At 40.7% G+C, this 25,903-nt stretch overlaps 1 protein-coding gene and 1 pseudogene across 21 annotated transcripts in view; both read right to left on the bottom strand.

The window, feature by feature from the left end:
* PARD3 (par-3 family cell polarity regulator) overlaps window positions 1-25,903 on the bottom strand; it is a 716,537-nt gene that overhangs the window by 549,874 nt on the left and 140,760 nt on the right. The gene's annotated exons all lie outside the window — the stretch shown is intronic.
* Window positions 13,483-16,857, bottom strand: LOC131383075 (small ribosomal subunit protein eS12-like; annotated as a pseudogene).

Genomic DNA, 25,903 nt, shown 5'->3' with positions numbered 1-25,903 from the left:
AGGTAATAACAAAGGCTGGCAAGGATGTGGAGAAAAAGGAAACCTCATACACTGTTGGTAGGAATGTAAATTAGTACAACCACAATAGAAAACTGTTTGGAGGTTCCTTAAAAACTAAAAATAGAGCTATCACATGATCCAGCAATCACAATGCTGGGTATATACCCTAAAGAAAGGAAATCAGTACATCAAAAAGTTATCTGCACTCCTATGTTCACTGCAGCACTATTCACAATAGCCAAGATTTGGAAGCAACCTACGTTTCCATCAACAGATTAATGAATAAAGAAAATCTGGTACATACACACAATGGAGTACTATTCAGCCATAAAAAAGAATGAGATCAGCCAGGTGCGATGGCTCGCACCTGTAATCCCAGCACTTTGGGAGGCAGAGGCGAGAGGATCACTTGAAGCCAGGAGTTCGAGACCAGCCTGGCCAACGTGGTGAAACCCCATCTCTACTAAAAATACAGAAATTAGCCCAGTGTGGTATTAGATGCCTGTAATTCCAGCTACTTGGGAGGCTGAGGCAGGAGAATCCCTTGAACCTGGGAGGCCAAGGTTGCAGTGAGGTGAGATAGTGCCACTGCACTCCAGCCTGGGTGACAGTGAGAAACTGTCTCAGAGAAGAAAAAAAAAAAAAAAAGAATCGAATTGAAGATCATTATGTTAAGTGAAACAAGCCAGGCACAGAAAGACAAACATTGCATGTTCTCACTCATTTGTGGGAGCTAAAAATTAAAACAACTGAAATCATGGAAAGAGACAGTAGATGATGGTTACCAGAGGCTGGGAAGGGTGTGGGGCTGGGAGCAGGGGAGTGGAGTTAATGAGTACAAAAATATAGTTAGAAAGAATGAGTAAGAACTAGTATTTCCTAGCAGAGCAGGGTGACTATAGTCAACAATAATTTCATTGTACATTTAGAATAACTGAAAGAAGCCAGGTGCAGTGGCTCATGCCTGTAATCCTAGCACTTTGGGAGGGCCGAGGCGGCCAGACTGCCTGAGCTCAGAAGTTCAAGAAGCCTGGGCAACACGGCAAAGCCCCATCTCTACTAAAAATACAAAAAAAATAGCCAGGCGTAGTAGTGCCTGCCTGTAATCTTAGCTACTCGGGAGGCTGAGGCAGGAGAATTGCTTGAACTCAGGAGGTGGAGGCTGCAGTGAGAGGAGATCGCACCATTGCACTCAAGCCTGGGAAACAGAGCTTTGTAACACGAAGGATAAATATTTGGGGTAGATATCCCACTTAGTCTCATGTGATTATTAGTCATCACATGCCTGTACCAAAATATTTCTTATGCCCCATAAATATACACACCTAATATGTATCCACAAAAATAAAAAATTTTTTTAAAAAGTTCCTTCTCTATTTCCAAGCATCTGATTTTAGACAAAGATGGAGCTGACAGGCCCACTGAACACAGTGGGGTGGCGCCCTGTTTATGCTTCGGAGGTTCCAGAAGTGTCAAACATTTTAAAGAAGCTGTGTCATTCTATTCATCCACAAAACTTTTCATTTCCCCCTCAGTTTTTGTTACTCCCAAAGAATTCTTTAAAAGAAAAAAACCAGAACATGTATTCCGGGACCAATCACTGAAATTCTGAAGATGAGCTGCAGTAGCTGGCCCTTGGGTCTGGATGCTGTCCTTCATGGAGCCCAGGCCTGAATCTGCAGTGTACAATGTTTAGGCACCTCATTCGACCAGCCCTGGTGTTGCTTCGTCTTTTCGCCTTGGCACTCCAGTTCTGCCTTCTCTTGGCTTAGCAGGTTGGGGCCTCAGGGCCGCAGCAGCACAGGCAGTGTGTCCAGCTGCGATGTTTCCCTAAGGATGACACTCCCTTCCTCATCTCGCTTCTGCCACCAAGACCAAAGAGACCAGAGGTGCGAGTTCTTCTTTTTAATACATTTGGTTACGTCACTGTCTGAATTAATAGCAAAGGCAATCGGAAACCTTTTTCTTTTTTCTTTTGAGACAGAGTCTCGCTCTGTTGCCCAGGCTGGAGTGCAGTAGTGTGATCTCAGCTCACTGCAACCTCTGCCTCCCGGGTTCAAGCGATTCTCCTGCCTCAGCCTACCAAGTAGCTGGGATTACAGGCGTGCACCACCAGGCCCGGCTCATTTTTGTATTTTTAGTAGAGGTGGGGCTTCACCATGTTGTTCAGGCTGGTCTCAAAATCCTGACCTTGTGATCTGCCCACCTCGGCCTCCCAAAGTGCTGGGATTACAGGCGTAAGCCACTGCACCTGGCCTTTTTTGAGACGGTGTCTACCTGTGTTGCCCGGGCTGGAGTGCAGTGGTATGATCTCGGCTCACAGCAGCCTCTGCCTCCCAGGTTCCAGCAATTCTCCTGCCACAGCCTCCCGGGTAGCTGGGATTACAGGCATGTGCCACCACACCCAGCTAATTTTTGTATTTTTAGTAGAGACAGGGTTTCACCATGTTGGCCAGGCTGGTCTCAAACTCCTGACCTTAGGTAATCTGTCCACTTTGGCCTCCCAAAGTGCTGAGATTATAGACGTGAGCCACCATGCCTGGCCCAGAAACCTTTTTCTTAGTCAAATTAGCAATTGCTACAGTCTGTCATTTCAGACAAGGCTGTGAAGAGGTGTGTGCCGGGCAGGTCTCAGCGTGTAGAATGTTGAATCCCCTTCTCTGATTCACTTCTATTCTATGATGGCTTACAGAGAATTTGTAGACAGTACAGAACTGCTTCCTGGTGTGTGTGTGTGTGGTGTGTGTGAAGAGAGAGGGAGACACAGATACAGGGAGGGAAAGAGAGGGGGAGAGGGATGGGGATTCTACTGAATAGAGGCAACATAAGTAAAACTAGAATTACAAAGTTTTTTAAAAATAAAAAAAGCTGCCTAACTTTTCATGCCTAATGCAATCAATTAAAGTTATTAATAATTAAGATTTCCAGAATGTGTTTATTAAAATAGCAATTCAAATAAGCTAAGTGATTATCATACTAAAAAAGAAATTCTAAGGCCGGGCGCAGTCGCTCATGCCTGTAATCCCAGCACTTTGGGAGGCCGAGGCGGGTGGATCACCTGAGGTCAGGAGTTCAAGACCAGCCTGACCAACATGGAGAAGACCCGTATCTGCTGAAAAAACAAACAAACAAAAAAAATAGCCAGGCATGGTGGCACATGCCTGTAATCCCAGCTCCTCAGGAGGCTGAGGCAGGAGAATCACTTGAACCCAGGAGGTGGAGGTTGCAGTGAGCCAAGATTGTGTCATTGCACTCCAGCCTGGACAACAAGAGCGAAACTACATCTCAAAAACATTAAAAAATTTAAAAAAAGAAATTCTGGGCCTGGCATGGTGGCTCACACCTGTAATCCCAACACTTTGGGATGGCAAGGCGGGTGGATCACAAGGTCAGGAGTTCGAGACCAGCCTGGCCAATATGGTGAAACCCCACCTCTACTAAAAATACGGACATTAGCCTGGCATGGTGGCGCGTGCCTATAGTTCCAGCTACTAGGGAGGCTGAAGCAGAAGAATCACTTGAACCCAGGAGGTGGAGGTTGCGGTGAGCCAAGACGGCGCCACTGCACTCCAGCCTGGGCTTTTTGAGACTTCGTCTCAATTAAAGAACAGAACAGAACAGAAAAGAAAAGAAAAGAAAAGAAAAGAAAAGAAAAGAAAAGAAAAGAAAAGAAAAGAAAAGAAAAGAAAAAGAAAAGATTCTAGGCCAGGCATTCACACCTATAATTCCAGCACCACGGGAGGCCAAGGCAAGGGGATTACTTGAATCCAGGAGTTTGAGATCAGCTTGACAACCAAGTGAGATCCTGACTCTACAAAAAAAAAAAAAAAAAAAAATTTAAATTAGCCAGGCATGGTGGCATATGCCTGTAGTCCCAGCTACTTGGAAGGCTGAAGGCTGACGCAGGAGGATAGCTGAGCCCAGGAAGCTGCAGTGAGCCAGGATTACACCAGTGCACTCTAGTCTGGACAACAGAGCAAGATCTTATCAAAACAAAACAAAACAAAACAAGCCAATTCTCAAAGAAAAATCCCCATTTAAGTATAGAAGGTACATTACTGAACTCCGGCACATATATATTCATACCATGCTGACTAATTACATGGCTGATCAAGCAGCCAGAAACTGATCCTGATTCCAATTACTATTGAGTCTCTTCATGATACAGAACAAAAACGTCTGAGAATCTCAAGTTCTCCACGCTCCTTGACAAAGCTTAGACGTTAATTCAGTATTACCATTAGACTCTAGGTGGCACTCGAGGAATTGCTCAAGAAAACCCCAAGCACACTACCAGATACTTAGGTCCGTCCTTACTAACCTCCAGGAGTCCACAAAAGGATTCCTCATGTGTTGTGCTTCTGCTTCTGGACTCCTTGGCCTCACCCTCAGCCCTCCATGCAGGAAGAGAGGCACAGGGCAGGCACACCTAACATGGGACTGACAGTTCCAAAACCTGAAGCCTTCAGTTTTCAATCTGACCTTGTTTGGAGGACCTAATTTGGAAACCAGACCTTGATTTGCAATACAGAACCTTCCACCTCACCTACCCCTGCCCCTCCAAAAAAAAAAAAATATATATATACACACACACATATATATGTGTATATATGTACATATATGTGTGTGTATATATATACATATATATAATATATACATATATATATGTGTGTATATATATATATATTTCAGACCTTTTAGAATATTTCAGATATATTCTAAGCTTGGCTGGGCGCAGTGAGTCATGCCTGTAATCCCAGCACTTTGGGAGACCAGGGCGGGTGGATCACCTGAGGACAAGAGTTTGAGATCAGCCTGGCCAATGTGGTGAAACTCTGTCTCTACTAGAAATACAAAAATTAGCCGACGTGGTGGCGCATGCCTATAATCCCAGCTACTCAGTAGGCTGAGACACGAGAATCACTTGAACACGGGAGGTGGAGGCTGCAGTGAGCTGAGATCACACGACTGCACTCCAGCCTGGGCAACATACAACAGGTAGTGTATAACAAGATTATTGATACATAAGTTGAGAAATAGGTTTGAAAATCCAAGAACAAAATCCAAACATTAAAATGAACAAATCATCTGTAGCAAATCTAGATAGCTGGTAGGAGTGATCTTTCTGCTAAAGAAATGCCAATAGGTCAAAAATAAAAGTTTCATTTCTAAAGAAAGAACAGACTAAACCCCAAATGTCATTCCACAAGGTTTCACAAAGCACATTTGTCAATGCCTAAAGCATCCCAGAGGCAGTGATGGGAAGATCAATGGTGCCTTTCTCTGCAGTGGCGTTTACCATGGTGTTACTGATAGTAGTGCAGGAATTTAAGGCTACAAAATTGTTACCTATTCATCAATGAACCATAAAAACACAATTGGGAAAAAAAAAGATATTTGATAGCCTTTGGCAATGAAAAATGCCTAATGATTTAAGATGATTTCGTTTCTAGCCATATTGGAAAAGTATTATTTGCTAGATGATTCTAAGCATTAAGGCATTCATATAGGGGTGATATCGGACAAACTCATCTTTCTAGTCCAGGTCAGTGAGACTAGACCCAAAATTGACAGGCAGCTTGAATAGGCATGGCAAATTAAGCAGAATATAAATAGCCACTGAGGCTAATGTTTATTTTTAAATTCCACAAGAAATAAATAATATTGTGATGACATTATTAAGGATAACACATCATGCTAAGCTCCATTCTCCTCCATGCGGCCTGAAGGAGAAATCACCTGCTGCTTTAATATTCCAAAGTCACATAAAGGGGAATGAAAAGAAGGGATGTTCTTAAACCAGGGGAAGAGGAGGTGCAGTACACTAATGGTGCATATCTCCTGCTCAGCCTTTAACTTCCTGCATGGAGTGAGGATAGATATGGATTGTCCTCAAGGGGCCTGAAATGGTCAGGGTGGAAAAATAAGCAAGACAGTAACTACTACGGGTTCACAAATGCAAGAAAAAAACAGCTAAGCAACAAATAATTTCTCATCTGCAACAACTACAAATGAAAACCATCAAGACTCCAGGACTATGTGCTGAGACAAGCCTCTTTTCTGGCAAATGTCTTGACCTTATCAAAAAAGCTGAGTAAATTTCTTGGCCTTATCAAAAAAGTTCTGTGGTTACTAGCATAAAAATACCTTCCTCTGGAGAACCCTTCTCTTTTCATTACAGTATTGTCTATCATGGGATTTTGTGGGTGCTCTCTACCTGATATAACCTGCTCAGTGTAACTGAATCATTGTTACTGCAGCATATCAAAGTTTTGAACTAGGAGTCAGTTATCCATCACAGTTCACATCCATGTGAACAGCTTCAAGAGAGTTCAAAATCCAGGAAGAGCAGAGAGAGGAAGATGAAAAACAGACGCCTCTCCTCCAAACCTGGCTCTATAGCATTCATTATTGTGACTCCCACAATATATATATATTCAAACACAGGAAGAAGAGAACACTCCAAAGCCTTTTATCTTCCAAGTTATATCTTATGGTACATATTTAATTTTCATTGATAAGCAAAAGAAGAAAAACTTGGCCAGCCACAGTGGCTCACGCCTGTAATCACAGTACTTTTGGATGCTGCAGTGGGAAGATCGCTTGAGCCCAGGAGTTCAAGACCAGGCTGGGCAACATAGCAAAACCCCGTCTCTACTAAAATTTTTTAAAAGTTTGATTTTTTTTTTTTTAAAGAGAAACTTATTTGCATAATAGGACCTTCTCAAGGCAAAGATAGATTGGGTATTAATTCATTTCCATTCCATTCACTCATTCATTCATTCATTCAACAAATGTTTACTGAATGCTTACGAGCACTGTTCTAGGACACAGCGATACAGCAGTGAACAGAACAGATTAAAACAGGTGGGAATGTAAATTAGTACAACCTCTATGAAAAACAGCATGGAGATTTCCCAAAGAACTAAAATTACAACTACCATTTGATCCAGCAATCCCACTACCAGGTATCTACCCAAAGGAAAAGAAATCATTATATCAAAAAGATACCTGCACTCATATATGTATCTCAGCACTAGTCACAATAGCAAAGACAGGGAATCAACCTAAGTGTCCAACAACAGATGACTAAAGAAAATGTGGTATATAGATACAATGGAATACTATTCAGCCATAAAAAAGAATGAAATCATGTCTTTTGCAGCAATATTGATGGAACTGGAGGCCATTATCCAAAGTGAAACAACTCAGAAAGTCAAATACCACACATTCTCACTTATAAATGGGAGCTAAATAATGTATACACACGGACACAGAGTGTGGAATGATAGACGGTGGAGACTCAGGAGGGTGGGAGGATGGGAGGGAGTGAGGGATGGGAAAGTACTTAATGGGTACAGCAACATACATTATTTGAATGATGGTTAAAAGCCAAGAATTCACCACCACACAATATATCCATGGAACAAAACTGCACTTGTATTCCTTACATTTACACAATTTTTAAAACATTAAAAAAATTACCATACCTACTAACAAAATTATGCACCACAAGAGAGAAGGAGGTGATGATTTGCTTGCAACAAATGAAAAGGAACAGGACCCTTCACAAAATACTTATTTTCACACAACTTAATGATTTTATGTTCTGAGTATCTGCATCAAAATGTGATTTAAAAAAAAATTATCTAAGGTATCTGACACCTCACGTGGTCCTCAAATACAGGTACAAAAACATATTCCAAAAGTATGTATTTAAAATTTGGCTTTCAATCCTATGATAAAAGTAAAATTCTACTAGGAAGAATAAAAATACTCTTTGACAAAGCTACTTACGTGTCTAAAAGATTTGTAGTGAAAAGGTCATTCAAAGTTAGATAACCAGAAAATGGCTAACATGACCAAAGTTATAGTTTATGTTAGCAGGGCTGAGAGATTCTTTATTAGTAACCAGGTTAGAGACTTGTATATTGACTTTTTAATTTTGACCCCAAAGCAAGTGGCTTATCCGTGCTGTTATCACGTATAAAGACCATCTCTCTGGCCTGGGAATCTGAGCAGCAGTTGGTGGCTAGCCTCCCATCTCCATGCACACGCACCTCTGTGCAGCTGCAGGTGCTTCCTCAGAACATGAGAAGCCTCAAAACACAAGGGACGCCTTTCACGAAAGCTGACACTAATACCAGCCAGTGCATGCACACCGGCTCACCAGGCCGCCGCTGGCTCTCAGGCAGGTGATCTGCACCACTATGCTTCTAATTTCTTACTGGGGTGAGCACACGGCATATGCTCAAATGCCACTGGCTTCTTTCTCAAATCTGTCACTAAACAGTTCTATTATCTTCATATCACCTGGTGCTCTAGACTTCAGTTTCTTCACCTGGCAATGTTTAGGCCAGATTCACTCTGGGACCTTTGCGGGAGGGAGTGAGGGCACCTGACTAGCCCCGACCCCATCCCACCACCACTGAAGATTCCGATTCAGCAAGTCCTGAGTGGTTTCTTGGGCATCTGTGGGGTGGGATGTGTGAGTGTGTGCATGTTTTAGAGTATCTATAAGCACCTAGTGAAACCATGGTTAAGAAATCCTACACTAAATGACAAAGTCAAATCAAGCTACAAGAACTCAGGATCCAATCCAATTCCATCTGTGAACAGTTGCAATCCCTTCCCTTGATCAAAGAACTTTGTTGTTGGTTTTGTTTATGCTTTCAATCTTGTTTTTAAGACACAAACAGGGAAGGAACTTGGATCATCATCAACCTGAAGTTGTGTGTAACTGGACCTCCCAGAAAAGACAATACATTCCTACCTCCTCATTTTACAACTGATTACTTTAGCAACACATTGGTGGCCATCAAGGTTTACTAAATTGAGAGCAGACCAAGGCTCCAGAGTCATCGGACAGAGGCAGATGAGGTAGCATCTGGCTAGAGAGATGGCGGGCACCTGTCAATGGCTGCTCTTGCAAAAGTTACTGAGACTCACAGTAAGAATTACAGCCTTCAAATCAAAAGAAATAAGTGTTTAGGCTGCAACACATAGCATAAGACAGTTGCTATGAGACTTTGCCTGTGAATATAATTTCTGTTACAATGTCATGGTTCCAATGGAAGTGGAGAAGCATTATAAAGAAATAGTTAACTGCTTTCTGCTTTTAAGAAATAGGTTTGAGTCAGGTAACCCAAACATATCAATAGATATTCTAACGATATAAAATGTTGATTTTGCTAGGGAAAAATAAAGTGATGCATGCAAGTCAAACTTTCACATTAAATAGGATGAATTTAAAACCTCCTTCCTCAAGTAATACATTCATCTAGGCCACAATGTTGAAATCTTAATTTTAAAAAAACTTTAAAATTCTTTGGCATTTCATATTAAAATATAGTGGTAAAAAACTAAGAAATCTTATATGCATCACAGCAATGAATATAATCTTTCAAACTGCAGAAGAAAATTAAAATCAAGAAAAATACCAAGGGGTTGCTATCACCATACAAGGCTACAAGATAAATTTAAACATCAAGAAAAGTACGAACTGAAAGGGGTAAAATGCTTGCCAAAATAAGATTATATGTATTTCCACATCAGGGAGAATTGATTCTTTTCACAGTTAATGTAAGTTGTTCTATCTATTACAAAGATCAGCATTAACTGTACAATCTGTACTTCCGCAAGAATTCAGAAGTAGCACTCCTAAGGTAAAAGAGAAGCTGGTCATGAATTACAAAAACATGCTTTACAGTTTTAAAGATATAACTCTAAGATTTACATATCACAAAAAACTGGGTTTAGTTACATAAGATTTTTATTCAAAAGGATAACCTTGGAGGCCAAGGTGTGAGGATTGCTGGAGGACAGGCATTCAAGACCGGCCTGGGCAACATAGGGAGACCCCATCTGTACAAAAAGTAAAAAATTAGCCGGGTATGATGGTGCATGCCTGTCAGCTACTGGGAGGCTGAGGCAGAAGGATCACCCGAGCCCAGGAGTTCGAGGCTGCAGTGAGCCATGATCACGCTACTACACTCCCACCTGGGTGACAGAAGAGGATTCTGTTTTTTCAAAAAAGAATAACCTCTTCTCTCCCTTTCACAACTGCCATTAGTATTTATGCATAATTTTTATCTTTCTCACCCACATTTAAGATCGAGTACAACGCTGAAAACTTTTACAGCACAAATTAACATAAATTACAGTGCAGTTGGTTCACAACCCAAAAAGGTAAACAAAAAATTTACCACCAGCTGAGCACCCACTCATTCTAACGAAGCAGCTACAGTTTCCCGGGCAGCATGCTCCATTCATTCTGATCTTACAGAAACAGCTCCTCACTGTGATCATGTAATCATGTAATCATGTAACAGTTCTCAATATGTACCGTGTTTCTTAACTTTAACTGCATTATATCCATTTTGTATTCATAAACACATGAACGGCCCGGTGCATTGGCTCATGCCTGTAATCCTAGCACTTCGAGAGGCCAAGGCAGGAGGATTGCTTGAGGTCAGGAGTTCAAGGCTACAGTGAGCTATGATCACACTACTGCGCTCTAGCCTGGGCGACAGAGCGAGGCCCTATTTCTAAAAACACATAACGAGTACGCTCCTTGTAGAAGAACTGTTGCCTTTCAGGAAATATGTATTAATCCTCTAACTATATGATCTATGTTTTTTTCTTCAAAATAAGCAATGGTTCCATGTTGATCCTCTTGTACTTTGACATCTGCTGCCTGCTTTACTTAGTATTATGAAGTGGCAAAAATTCTATCTGGAGTAAGGGATGTGGAATAAGGGTAAAGCTTAAAGACCTTGTCTTGCTTGATTCTTTCTTGATTGAACTGTATTCAGCAGTCTTTTTTGTTGTTAATACCTCTAGGATGATAAATTCCATCCTCTCTCTCACCTATATGTACTTCATTTCTCTTGAACATCTAGGGCTTCAGTGATCTAAACTATTCTAGCCTTAAATCCAACCCTATCTCAGCATAGTTTAGACTTGGCTTCCGTTTCTGGAAAAAAAAAAAAATCTTCATGGAGAACCGGGAAGCACCGGAAGAATTAATGCTCAACATACTGAATGATATTTCCTTAAAAATAAGGAGAACCTGCTTCAATCCAAATCAGGAATCCCTCTATCTAGGGAGAGCATGCTTTTGGGAGAAAGCTTATTTGCCACAGATTAAACTAAAGATAGCAAAAAGTAAAGGTGTTTTTTGTTTTTCATTTTAAACTAATATCTTGAGTACTGTGATATGCACATTTTTACCTAGTTACATAAAGCTAAACTTAATTATTTCAAAAATTATAAGCTATCCTTGAAAATATGAATTGTATTTAAGTTTTGGAACCTCTCACTATTTGTTGTTGGTAAAGGAAGCCAGAACACACAATTTGCACAACACAAGAGTAACAAGAAATCAAGTTCCAGAATATTTTCATATTTACACAGGAAAGCAATGTCACAAACTTATCAAGAACACATTACTCCTTTAGGGCTGGGGTGACATTAGTAGCCAACACCACCTTTTCTGCTATGATTAGGAAACTAGTAATGAAGACAATCAACACAATACAAGTATCCACACATATATATTCTGTTTTCTATTTAGGAATCAAAGTTATTGTCTCTACTACAAACAAGCGACAGAGAAGAAAAGAGATCAAGACAGAGAGAGAGAAAGAGAGACAGGAAATTGAGACCAGTCTGGGCAACATGGTGAAACCCTATCTCTACTAAAAATACAAAAATTAGCCAGGCATAGTGACGCATGCCTGTGATCCCAGCTATGTGAGAGGCTGAAGACTCACTTGAACCCGGGAGGGAGAGGCTGCAGTGAGCCAAGATCGTGCCACTGCACTCCAGCGTGGAAGACAGAGCAAGACTCCGCATCAAAAAAAAAAAACAGGAGGAGAGCTCTAATTCCCAACTTGTTACATATTCTTAGCAAGTAGTTTTCTAACACAGCACTTAGCCAGAACATAGGTATAGTTTAACATTTTTTGATGAACAGTTTTGTACTCAAAATTATCCTGGCTATATCTGCATTTCCTCATTAACAAGAAGTAGCACTGTCTATTGTACAAAGAACGACTATAAAAAGCACCTCTCCACAAGACATCCCCACCAGCTCCTTGACAGTTTAAAACTGCCACAGCAACACCTGAAAGTTACCACTTTTCTAGAAATATCAGAATAACCTGCCCCTTAATTTGCATTAATTAAAAGTGGGTATAAACATGACTGTAGAACTGCCCCTGAGCTGCCACCCTGCACTAACTGCCCAGCGGGTAGCCCCGCTCTGTGGAAGCAGTCACAGAGCTGTAACACTACAGCCTCAATAAAGCTGTTTTCTTCTACCACCTGCACGCTCTTGATTTTTTTTTTTTTTTTTTTTGAGGCAAAGTTTCGCTCTGTTGCCCAGGCTGGAGTGCAGTGGCACAATCTCGGCTGACTGCAACCTCCATCTCCCGGGTTCAAGCGATTCTCCTGCCTCAGCCTCCCAAGTAGCTGGGATTACAGACGCCTGCCACCATGCCCAGCTGATTTTCGTATTTTTAGTAGAGACAGGGTTTCACCATGTTGGCCAGGCTGGTCTTGAACTCCTGACCTAAGGTGATCCACCTGTCTCGGCCTCCCAAAGTGCTGGGATTACAGGCGTGAGCCACCGTGCCCAGCCCTAACTCTTGAATTCTCTCCTGAGCAAAGCCAAGAACCTTCCCGGTCTAAGCCCAATTTTGGGGCTTACCTGCCCTGCATCAATTTAACTATAATTCTACTGCAAGCCAATTTGAGTAGAACACAGAAAACTATAAAACAACACATCTTACTATGTTGTCTTCACACATGTATATGCACGTAATAGATATTATAAATATCTAGATTGCTTAAATATAAAATCCACCCAATTTGCTTTGCTTCTTACCTTTTCTATCAAGGGGATTCACAATTACCTCAAGGCCCTACAAGATCAAGGCAGCGTTATTTTGAGTTGTGTCTTCTATTAATACTTCCTTGAAAAGAAAGTCTTTTTAACAGGTAAGCTATAATTTATATCTCTAATTTACAGCTTTTAAAGCTTTTTTGTTGACTTTTTAAAAATCATCTAACTTTCTGAGTTAGCATCATTGTTTTTCCGCTGTTAAGCAACTTTGTCAGATTGTATCATTCTGATGGACTTCTACATTTTGGCTGTTATTTTCTACATAATCAAAACCTAGAAGTCAGTATACAGATTCAGATATATAGATAATAATAACCTAGGTGTCAAAGAAGATGATTGAAGTCCATGAACCCAGTCATACAGACATCTGGATGCATGAATTTCAACCATTTACTTCAAAAACCATGTTCTACTTTTGCTGAGGCAGAAATTTCAATCATCTATGCTATAAACTGAACCTCTCACCCAGTGAGCTCAGAAAACTCCCCAATATATGATACTTCAGCTTCTCTTTTTTATTCCATTTAATACCCCAACTTTTTTTTTTGAGGAATGTGAACCAAAGTTTTATTTGTTCATTTCTTGCATTTAAAGTGCTCTTCAATGACATCCTTGGCCTGAGATTCCTTATAACTTCCATAGTCCTTAACTACTACACAACTTCAACCAACCTTTCTACAGGGTTTTCCCTCTGTCAGTATTACAGAGGCCCACCCATTCCCTAGTTTCTTGTTTTCATCAACCTTAATTAGGCTAATCTGGTGTTCAGCACATGGGCCTCCACCAACTTAACACACACACACGCTCATCACAGTTGGATACCAGCACACAAAGATGGGCTTGGTACTTGTCTAAGGCTCTGGCGGCTCCGCGAATCTCACGTGCTGGGCCAGCATGGACGAGAGTGGTCTTCAGCACTGCTTGTAAAGCAGTGTTAACAACTATCACACCACCAGCAGCAATGCCCTCCTCAGCCACCAAGGCAGGCCACAGGTAATAAGTGAAGCCCCATCTTGAACGCACCCAAGCCTCCACCTCTATAACTCAACAGCAGCAGGGAAAAAGCATGGTCTCAATTCTCTTGACAAATCTCAGAGGTATTATACTCTTATTCCAACTACATCTCCCTCCCCAAAGAAACGGACACAAAACAATTTTAAAACTTATGTTTTCTATGGAAACCTTACCTCAAAGTGATGCACAAAACTGAAATTATACGGCTGCTTAAATGTCACATCCTGGCTCCTAGCAGGGAAACAAAATGCTCTGAAGAGGGGATGGTTCCTGCTTGAGGGGGAAAAAGTCTGTCTTTCTTATCAGTGCTCCTTCTCACAATAAACAAATGATCTAGGAATTTTGTACAAGAAGTCTACATGATTCTTCATCTACTTGCAATGTCCCCATCCACACACATCCTCCAAAAGGCCACATCTCATCTTTAAGATGAAAAGTAATTCCATTTTACCTGCCAGCTTAGAACTTAATAATTTAAAGGCATGTTTACAAGGGCAGAACATCATCATTATCATCACTACCACTGGAACGACATGCAATTAGAAGTCGTTTAGGGAAGGAAGTTAGAAATGCTCGGCAGAATTTAATTAGACAAATTAGGTTTTGGCAGAGATCTCTAGGTCAACACCCTACTTCTATAAACAATGTCATGGGATTCTTAATGACAATACAAGGCACTCATTCTTAAATTCTCAATTGGCAAATACCAACACTTAGGCCACCACCCTCAGGTTCAAGGAGTTTTAAACTCTATGATTTTTCAAAAGGGAAGAGAAAAGATTCTGCCAACTGAATCAGCAACAATACTTTTAGGCAGTCTCTGAATTTCCTCATTCGTTTCTGGTATTACTTTCTGCATAGTCTACACGGAAGGTTTAATGTCTTAAAAACAGGTTTTATTCTGTGTCTTTACTCAAATTACATTAATTTGAAAAAATATTACATTGAAGAAAATCAGGTTTGCTGAAAATTCTTTACCAACAAACATCCAATATGGTGGCAGTTTCTGCTGGAGGAAGTATGTTACATATAAAATAGAGATTTGGAATGTCTTGGACTTGATTTATTTTCAGTATTCAATGTTGTCCAATAAGGAAAATATAAGAAAGATGATTAAACTGGCCAGGCACAGTGGCTCACACCTATAATCCCAGAACTTTGGCAGGCTGAGGCAGGAGGACTGCTTGAGGCCACGAGTTTGCAACCAGCCTGGGCAACATAGTGAGACCTCCATATCTACAAAAAAAATAAAATTAACAGGGTGTGGTGGCACATGCCTGTGGTCTCAGCTACTTGAGAGGCTGAGGTGGGAGAACTGCTTCAGCCCAGGAGATTGAGACTACTGAGAGCTGTGATCATGCCATTGCACTCCAGCCTGGGCAACAGATCTAGACTCTGTCTCAAAAAAAAAAAAAGAAACTAAAACTACAAGATTTAGCAGACATATGAGGACCAAAATAAGTGTAGAATTGATGACATATTAATTTTAAGTGTCTATTCTATAAACCATTAAGAGATATTCCCAAAACACACATCATTCATGAACTGGCCAGAATCAATATCACACATTTGAGCTCAATTTGTACTAAGAGGGAAAACAGTTCTGAAGCACCTATCTGTAATGCTGCAAGGCACCATTCTTCCTCGGGCAGGGGGACACAGATATCATGACTAACTCTCAATGGTTTCACAGCTCGAAAATCACTGTTCTAATGAAAGACCACTGGAGGGCACACATAACCCATGGCACTCATCCAAAAGTAAAAATAAAAAAAGCACATTTTGTGTGCAGAGTAATCTTTACTTTTTATCTGTTATTGTTGTTTGGTAATTACAAACTAGCTCCAAAAATATCAACATTAAGAAAAGGAATCTTTATAACACTGTTAAAAGATCCACTATATATTGATTGTATAGCCTAAACTTACACAGTCATATATCCAGTAGCTTCAAAGAATTCTTTAAAAAAAATTTTTAATTTATTTATTTATTTATTTTTATTTTTATTTTATTTTATTTTTATTTTTTGAGACAAGGTCTCACTCTGTCACCAAGGCTGGAATGCAGTGGTGCAATCTCGGCTCACTGCAGCCTCAACCTCCCCAGGCTCAGGGAATTCTCCCACCTCAGCCTCCAGAGTAGCTGGGCCTATAGGTGTGCAACACCATGCCTGGCTATTTTTGTATTTTTTGTAGAGACGGGGTTTCACCATGTTGCCCAGGCTAGTCTCAAACTTCTAGGTTCAAGTGATCCACCTCCTTCAGCCATTCAAAGTGCTGGGATTACAAGCACATACCACCATGCCTGGCCCAAAGTATTCTTCAGAAAAAATATTTTTAATTCCCAACAATGTACAGAACTGTGAAATTACAGAAACACTAATTTGCTTTTATTCTATTATTTTGTAATACATAAAAATCAATTAATCCTTTTTAGTGAGATGTTTGGGTAACATCAGGGTCTCCGTTAAAAATATGTTTTAGTAAAAGATTCCATATAAGTAGTAAGGATCTGCTAACATCACAACTTGTTAGTATTGCAGCATATAGTAATTTAAACCCTTGCAATAAGTGAATAAACATAAACACTAATAAATAATAAGCATTCACAAATCTGATAGCATAGAAAATATCAGTATGATTTTGAAAACAGAAAAATGTTCAAAAATTAATCAGGAAACTTTTTCAAAATAATATTAAGGAATAAACACAAAGAGTAAGCATGACTTTCAATTCCCACCCCACACCAAAAAAATAAAAATTAAAGGGGTGTTTTAAGGAAGTTTCTGTACCAACCTGCCTTTTGCTGACTTCTGAAGTGGCTCTCTTGAGGTTCAGTGACCTTGAAAATCTTAGCGCCTTCACCGAATCCTTCCGAGAGGTCCCAGAAAAAGAGTAATACCTCTTTGCAGGTTTCCCCTTCGCTCTGTCTGCCATCTCAATCCATTAGGAAGACGAAATCCTCAATAGCATAGACTTCAAGACTAACTACAGAATAAAATGATCCCCAAATAAACAGTCCACCCAAAACCTAAATAAACAACCTGTTTTGCTCAGTCCTCAAGGAAAGGGCAAAACCTCAAGTAAAGGGTAAAAAATGGAAAGCAGGTGGAAAGTAGGGTAACACATTCCACCACCTAAGTAACCCCTCAATAGACGGCACAGACGGCATCCGGCAGTGTGGACTCCAGGTTCACCAGGGAAACCAGCTACGCCTCAACTGCACCAAATTAAAACTGCACTAGTCAAATAGGCCGGAGGTAGTTTGTCAAGAGTAAAACAGGGTGTAGCAAAACACCCTGGAGTCAGCAGGGTGTGAGAGCACACATCAGGTTCAAAGAAGTCTCTCAACGCATTCCTTGCCAAAATAGAGGGCTACAGGATAGGATCAAATCACCACTCCTACTTCAAACCAGGAGCCCTCGGAGTGTGACTATTTTGTTAAGCTCTTTGAACACTCTCTTCTTCCAGTGAATGAAAAATGGAGTGATCAGATGCTCAAATACACACATTTTACTCAGAGAAATACAAAATAAAATAGTCACAAGCATTACGAATTAGGAGTCTGGAACGCCACCTCCCATGTCACAGAAAGAGGAGGGAGGGTGTTTTTATATCCTTTCAAAAGGCAACAGGAACATCTTTCCTTCATTTTATCTCAGGTCTCACTGAACTGAAGTTAAGCACGGGAACAGGTCATGAAAATAAGACAAGCCGTCTGTGCAGGAACAGGGATGGAACTGGAGGCCATTATCCTATGTGAAATCACCAAATCAGACACCGCATGTTTCACTTACAAGTGGAAGCCAAACAGTAGGTACATAGGGACACACAGAGCAGAATAACAGACACTGGAGACTCCAAGAGGTGGGAGAGTGTGAGGCGTGAAGACAGAAAATTACCTTCTGTGTACAATGTTCACTATTCAGGTGATGGATGCACTAAAAGCCCAGACTCCACCACTACCCAATATGAGCATGTAAGAAACCTGCACTTGTACTTTCTAAATATATAAAAATAAAAAAAAAAAAATTTAAAGAAAGAAAATAAAACATGAGAAAATGAAGAAATAGGTCTCTAGAGAAAGTACTGAATACTACGAATATCTGCAATACAATTATACTTATAATACTATTAACACTAGAGCCCCATAAAACCCAATGCTTTAGGACACCTACAAGCCTAACCCAAGGATTGAAAGGTACAGTACATTCAGGCCAGTGTGACAGCTCATGCCTGTAATCCCAGCACTTTGGGAGGCCGAGGCGGGCTGATCACTTGAGGTAAGGAGTTCCAGACCAGCCTGGAAAACATGGTGAAATCCCATCTCTACTAAAAAATGAAAAAATTAGCCAGGTGTGGTGGTGGGAGCCTGTAATCCTAGCTACTCTGGAGGATGAGGCAGGAGATCATTTGAATCCAGGAGGTGGAGGTTGCAGTGAACCAATATCACGCCACTGCACTCCAGCCTGAGCGACGGAGTAAGACACTGTCTCAAACAAAAAAAAAAAATGAGGGGAGGGGAAGGGGAATGGGAAGGGGGAGGGGGAAAGATAAGAAAGAAAACGTTCAAGGTAACAAGAGGCATGGAATTACTTTTAAAAACACATACCAATCATTAAAGAAGCTACATAACCAAACAGCCTATGCCAGAAATATACAGCTGGTGAATAATATAAACACAGAAAATTTAAGGACAGCTGTATTTAACAGTGTTACACAATGCAATATTACTCAAAGTGTGGTCCCAGTCTGCATGAAGTACAGAAATAGAGTAAGCTTTTGAGAACATAGCAACTTGGCGGAGTAATTTTATATCTGTTAACTCTAATAATAGCTAAAATAAAGGCCCATAAAACACAAGCCACTTTATCCTAGTAATTTATTTGCATTTTATTTTAATAGTATTGTTCTGCCACAGGTTGGAGGAAAAAATAAAGTAAATCTAGTCCTTCACAGCGACAGTTTGAAAAGTAATTAGTTGTGTTAACTAAAGGTAGAAGGAATATTCAAGACTGCCTTTTTGGGGAGGGAGGGAAAGTTAGAACTAGCCCATCTGGAGGCTGACCTGAACACACCTCCTAATTTATCCAGCCTGAATATTCCCACCTACATATGGGACTTTTCTTGCTTTAAAAGTACGTGGAATGCAGCTACACTAAGAAAAAAAGGATACAAAACTTTATATACCTTATAGAACATGGAACACCACTGTTGTAGCTGCAAATATTTTGCTAACATTTTCCTTTATTATATATAATATATATCAAATATATAGCATTATATATGTTATATATAATATACATGTATATAATTAGTTTTTTATTATATATATATATATATATATATTTTTTTTTTTTTTTTTTTATTTGAAAAAGGTTATACATAGTTGCCCAGGCTGCCCTCGAACTCCTGCGCTCAAGCAGACCTCCCACTTCGGCCTCCCAAAGTGCTGAGATTATAGGCGTGAGCTACCAGCACCCCGCCAACATTTTATCTCCCCATTTTACAACAGATCCCTAAGGACAAATGTTCTCTATTTACTTCAATCTCTCAAGTCCTGCCTAGAATGGAACAGATGCTCAATAAATATGTGAGGGCTAGATGAAAGAAAAGGATGCTGTTACAGAAATGCAACTGCAGTGTCATCTCAACCTCAAGTTCCCAGCAGCCAAGAGATCCCTGTTGACACTACCCAGAAGTGCTGATAACAAAATGCCTGACAGTGGACGGTCATCATTCAACTGTGCCCTTGAAAAGAAGTATCTCTTGACAATCTTTTGTAAGAAATTAAGTCAAGCAGTATACTACACATTCAGATGCAAGGAACTTCAGAATTCTGAAAGACAGAGTGCAGATTCTCTAATTCTCTTATTCCAAGGAATCTCTGATTTTATACTGTGTGCCTTTATTTTATATTAAATAAGCACTTTCCTGAATGGCAGTCAAATGCCATCAAACATCAAATGGTTATAGCTGTCGAATTTCTTGCAGCTTTCTGAATCTGATTTAAGAACATATCTTAGAAACCATATGACAATTTATCTCATGTCTGAAGAGTCACTTCCCTTTGTGGTATTTCAAATTCAGCTGGTTACTTTTTTCTCAAAATTTAAATTTTATGTTACTCTCACCCAGGTGTTTAGACACAGGAGAATTTGCGGAGTTCCCCTCCCACATTAGAGACTCTATTTCTTAATTTAAATTTATTGGTATTTTCCTTGACTGAGCACGGTGGCTCACAATTTGTAATCCCAACACTTTGGGAGGCTGAGGGGGGTGGATCACTTGAGGTCAGCAGTCCAAGACCGGTCTGGCCAACATGGTGAAACCCCGTCTCTACTAAACTACAAAAAAATTAGCCGGGCATGGTGGTGCACACCTGTAATCCCAGCTACTCAGGAAGCTGGGGCAGAAGAACTGCTTGAACGCGGGAGGTGGAGTTTGCCTTAATAATGTATTGAGAATCCTCAAATTCTAACATACAGAAAATGAACAACATATTTCTTACAACAACTATCTCTGGGCGCCAAGTATATACCATGGTCTCTATAAATTCATAGAAATAAAAAAATAAGTGAAACTGATTACCTACGGAAACTCATTTCATAACACAAATATCGAGGATAGCCTGGTTTGTTTGCTCGCTTGCTTGTTTTTAAATCCTCAGGCCAGGTGCAGTGACTCACACCTGTAATCTAAGCACTTTTGGGAGGCTGAGGCAGGAGGATCATTTGAGCCCGGGTGTTGGAGGCTGCACTGAGCTAGGATCATGTCACTGCACTCCAGCCTGGGTGACAGACCAAGACCCATCTTAAATAAACAAACAAACAAAAAGCCAGGCATAGTGATGCACATCTGCAGTCCAAGCTACTCAGGCGGCTGAGGTGGGAGCCCAGGAGATAGAGGTTGCAGAGATTGCATCGCTGCACTCCAGCCTCAGTGACAGAGCAAGGGCCTGTCTCAAAGAAAAACAAAACAAAACCGTAGAAGCGGTTATTAAAAGAATGAAGAGCCTAATTTGACAATGGTGGTGGTGGTGGTGACGGTGGCCGACAATGGCAACCATAATCAACATTTCTTGGGACCTTATTTTTGCCAAGCACAAAACCTTAATGTGAATTCTAAGGCTTAATCTTAAACTTAACCTCATAATGAAATCATGTCCTTTGCAGCCACATACATGGAACTGGAAGCCAACACCCTAAGTGAAATAACTGACACAGAAAGGTGAACACCGTGTATTCTCATTCATAAGTGGAAGCTAAACAATGGGCACACATGGTCATAAACATGGAAACAATGGACACTGGCGACTCCAAAAGTGGGAGGCGGGGAGGGAAGCAAGGCTTGCAAACCTATTTACCGGGTACTACATTCACAGTTTAGGTGATGAGTTCACCGAGGCTCAAAGCCCATCATCACCCAATATACCTATGTAATATAACTACACATGTATGTCCTGAATCTGCAATTTAAAACAAACAAAAAACTCGTAAGATAGGTACTATGATTATACCCCATTTACAGATGGGAAAAATGAGGTAAGAGAAGTCAAGTAAAGACAGCGTGAAGCCGGGATTCAAATGCAGGCAGTGTGGCTCCACATCCCACCATATGAGATGCCCGGCACTTCCAAAGCAACAGAAAAGCACAGCACGGCACACTAAGTTATCAAGCCCCAGCCTGGGACTGGTGTAACTGAAAGAGTGAGAGCCTCTGTCCCCTGACTCACTGGGTGGCCCCAGATAAGCAAGGTCCGGAGGGCTTTCGCTAGAAGGACTGAAGCCCAGCCCAATCCTGTGCAGGCTGACCCCAAAGCTCCTACTGCTGGTGAGGACCCTCACTTCTCATGCAGGAGGCCTGGCCCCCTCCCGACTCCCTTTCACTAACACCTCACTGCTCTACCTGTACCATATCTGGGCCCTGTGCTCCCATGAATTGATGAACTATAGCCAAACCAGTACCCACAAAACACTTAAATGTTGGGAAGTCATCCTTCTGAATTAGTTAGCCATTTAGTGCTCTGCTTGGCAGCAAATTTAAATATTTGCTTCTTTACACTCTAAAATAAGCTCACTTATGAGGAAATGAATAAAGTCATCTAGTTAATGAAGTCAATTTATACAAGTTATTTCATTTCCAGGTTATCAAAATCTTTAAATCATTCAGTTCCTATGCCAATTCATACTAAAGTTCAAAAAAAGATGTTTCTATTCTAAGCTATATTTATAACTAAACCTAATGCTTCTTTCCTACTGGAATTAAGCAGAAGTAGAATATGGAGTGGACAGTGAAAACGAAAACAAAACAGTGAACCACACACACTGACCTCAGAGATGACCAGTACTGACACTTTTTGGTCTACCCCTCAAACTTTTTCCAATGTATATAATTATTTGCACTAAAGTTAGATTATATTTGGCACATTGTTTTAAACTGATTTTTAACAAATTTATATTGGATTCACAGACTCATCTATGGTTAGTTCCAAATATCCAGCTGCCTAACTAACAGCTCCAAGACACTCAAACTCACATAAGACAACACTGAACCTAATCTCCCATCCCCAGTCTGGCAACCTTGCAGCAGTCCCTACCTTGGTGAATGCCCCACCATCTCCACCCAGCCCAATCGCCATCAATTTCAACCTCCTTCCACAAAACCGGCAGGAGCCACACACTGCCTGCATTCGAATCCCAGTTCCAGAAAACCTGCTGACTGGCCTCTGCCTTCCATGCTGCCTCCTCATTCATTCTTCACACAGCCACCAGGGGGATATTTCTCAAATGTAAACCTGATCACTTAACACCTGCTGGTCTTTCACTTACACATCTATAAGACTTTGCCTTGATCATATATATATATATATATATATATACACACACACACACACACACACATACATATACACACACACATATATATACATACACACACACACACACACACACACACACACACACACAGTATAGCAGCACTAAGCCCAATGCCTGGTACATAATAGGTGCTCAGTAAACTGAATTACCTAAAAATATTAGTCTGATTTTCTTGCAAAGGAAATTATTCCATATGCTATCTTTTAAATTATTCACGCACTCCGGTTTGAAAAACTTATTAACCTTTGAGAGGGAGAGGGAGGCCACTTAGCTTTGATTCAATATTGAAACTAGGTTTTAATTTATTCCATTTAATCTTAATCTCAAGTATTCATCAAAAGACAGTAGGGTATGTATTGATGAATAAGTAAATTATTCCTTTTGATTAAGACAATAGAAAACACATTTCATAAGTTTTTCATTATACTGTTTTCTGTAAGTAGGATTTATGATAAGGTATGCCTTCAGAAAACACTGCTTCTTTAAAATGTGTATTTCCCCAAGATGGAAAGATTAAGATGCCTGCATTAAAAGCATGTTCTCCTGGGCTACATCCACTTCACCTGAAGGAAGGCAAGGAATTCAACAACTCACCTACCTGATTAGCAAAAAACAGTACACTGGTCACCATGTTAACACCCTAGGCAGACATTATAATTCATGTTAACTTATGGAAATTAAGCCACAATGTGCACAAAGGAAAAAACTCAGAGTAAACCGGTGGCTGAAACATTCTAAGGGAGTTAACAACTTAATGCACGTGATTTCCACAATCATTTTTATAATTACTATTATTATTATCTTTTTGAGACGGAGTCTCACTTTGTCGCCCAGGCTGGAGCGCAGTGGGGCAATCTCAGCTCACTGCAACCTCCGCCTCCTGGCCCTACACGATTCTCATGCCTCAGCCTCTCAAATAACTGGGACGACAGGCGTGCATGACCAAACCTGGCTAATTTTTGTATTTTTAGTAGAGGCAGGGTTTCACCATGTTGGCCAGGCTGGTCTTGACCTCCTGACCTCAAATGATCCACCTGCCTCAGCCTCCCAAAGTGCTGGGATTACAGAGGTGAGCCACCATGCCCGGCCTTTCTGCAATCATTTTAAAATTCGAGGTAGTAATCATATGATGCCACATCCTAACAGAAATTAAACACATTTCTGAGATCCCCACCCTGCAACCCATCCCATTTTTGCATGTAAAACACTGAACTCAAATTAATTTCACATGTTTAGTAATAATTAAAATACTACTTACTTGAAATAAGAACACCTTAGTTATTTCAGGTATCACTGCTTTTCACTAACACATAATTTACTTGAATTCCTTAAGTGTGAACTACAATTGGTACAAATGTAGTATCTGAAGCCCTCCCTCATTTAATATGTCTTGTTTTTACAGCTTGTAGCTCTGTGAAATGTTAAATTAGAATCTGGATAATAACTTACAACCTCGGTCCTTGTGCGTTTATTTTCCTATGGCTCTTTTCTGTCTTTTCACTACATACTCAAGTTGCTTTTAATATTTTGTAGATTTTAATGTTAAAGGAAACTGGCCATAGTTGAAAATTCTATCTACCAAAGGCATTTCCTTAGGAAACTTCAGTATGTATTAATAAGAACTTCCTTTAAAAAAAAAACAAAATAGGGCCAGGCATGGTAACTCACGCCTATAATCCCAGCACTCTGGGAGGCCAAGGCGGGTGAATGAACTGAGATCAGGAGTTCGAGATCAGCCTGGTCAACATGGTGAAACCCCATCTCTACTAAAAACACACACACACAAAAATAGCCAGGCGTGGTGGTGGGCACTTGTAATTCCAGCTACTCGGGAGGCTGAGGCAGGAGAATTACCTGAACCTGGGGGAAGGAGGTTGCAGTGAACTGTGATCGCACCATTGCACTCCAGCCTGGGCAACAAGAGCAAAACTCCATCTAAAAAAAAAAAAAAAAAAAAAAAAAAAACCAGGCCAGACATGGTGGCTCACACCTGTAACCCTAGCACTTTGGGAGGCTGAGGGTGGATCACTTGAGGTCAGGAGTTCGAGACCAGCTTGGCCAACATGGTGAAAACCCGTCTCTACTAAAAATACAAAAATTAGCTGGGCGTGGTGGCGGGCACCTGTAATCCCAGTTACTTGGGAGGCTGAGGCAGAAGAATCGCTTGAACCCAAGAGGCAGAGGTTTCAGTGAGCCAAGACAGTGCCACTGCACTCCAGTCTAGGCGACAGAGCAAGACTCTGTCTCAAAAAATAAAAATAAAAAAAAGATAATAATAAATTAGAGAATAAAAAATTATGAACGTTTTACATTAAAGCATGTTCCTTACCTGAAAATTCTGCAATACTTGTATTTCAAAAGCAAAAATTATTATAGCACATTTCAAAAATACCAATATAAAATGCCTAAAGGGGCAGTAATTTTATTACCATAAGAGGTACCAAAACAACATCAGTATGTAAGTTAGAGACTATACCCAGGGCAAGGGGGCTGGGGAAGGATGGAAATGTGCCCCTCTGCTGGCTTTTCCTCAGCACGTGGAATTGTTGCCTGCCTGTGATCCCCAATAAGTTTTTTAAAGTTTCTTCTTCTTCCCAACATTTTTCTAACAGAGGAACTGGCCAAATCATCCCCTGGAAAATCCCAAATTCTCTGATAAACATCAACAGGCTTAGCAGCCAGCAATCTCCGCCACAATCCTTCCCCATTCCTGGCTTCAGCATAAACGTGCAAACTCTTCAAACTGAGTTTACACAGCCACTCCATCCAAGACTTCCTCCACAAAGGTTAAGAAAGAGATAGTGCAAGGTATCTCACACGGTCACCACCAAAACAGAACATACATGACATCATTCCTGCTCAAAGCAAAATTACATCCAAGAACGACAAAGGAAGTGCTTGATATTACATCTCTGAATCACGTTCAGCACCAAAGACAGTAAAAGATGACAACATGGGGAAGATCAGCAGACTTTCTCCCTGCTGATCACCCATAGAAAAGTGTACTTCCGGCCGGGCGCGGTGGCTCACGCTTGTAATCCCAGCACTTTGGGAGGCCGAGGCGGGCGGATCACGAGGTCAGGAGATCGAGACCACGGTGAAAC

This window comes from Hylobates moloch, unplaced genomic scaffold (genome assembly GCF_009828535.3).
Source record: "Hylobates moloch isolate HMO894 unplaced genomic scaffold, HMol_V3 SCAFFOLD_3, whole genome shotgun sequence".
Classification (NCBI taxonomy): Eukaryota; Metazoa; Chordata; class Mammalia; order Primates; family Hylobatidae; genus Hylobates; species Hylobates moloch.
Note: the sequence above shows the minus strand (reverse complement) of the source record. Positions and strands in the feature narration are given on the sequence as shown.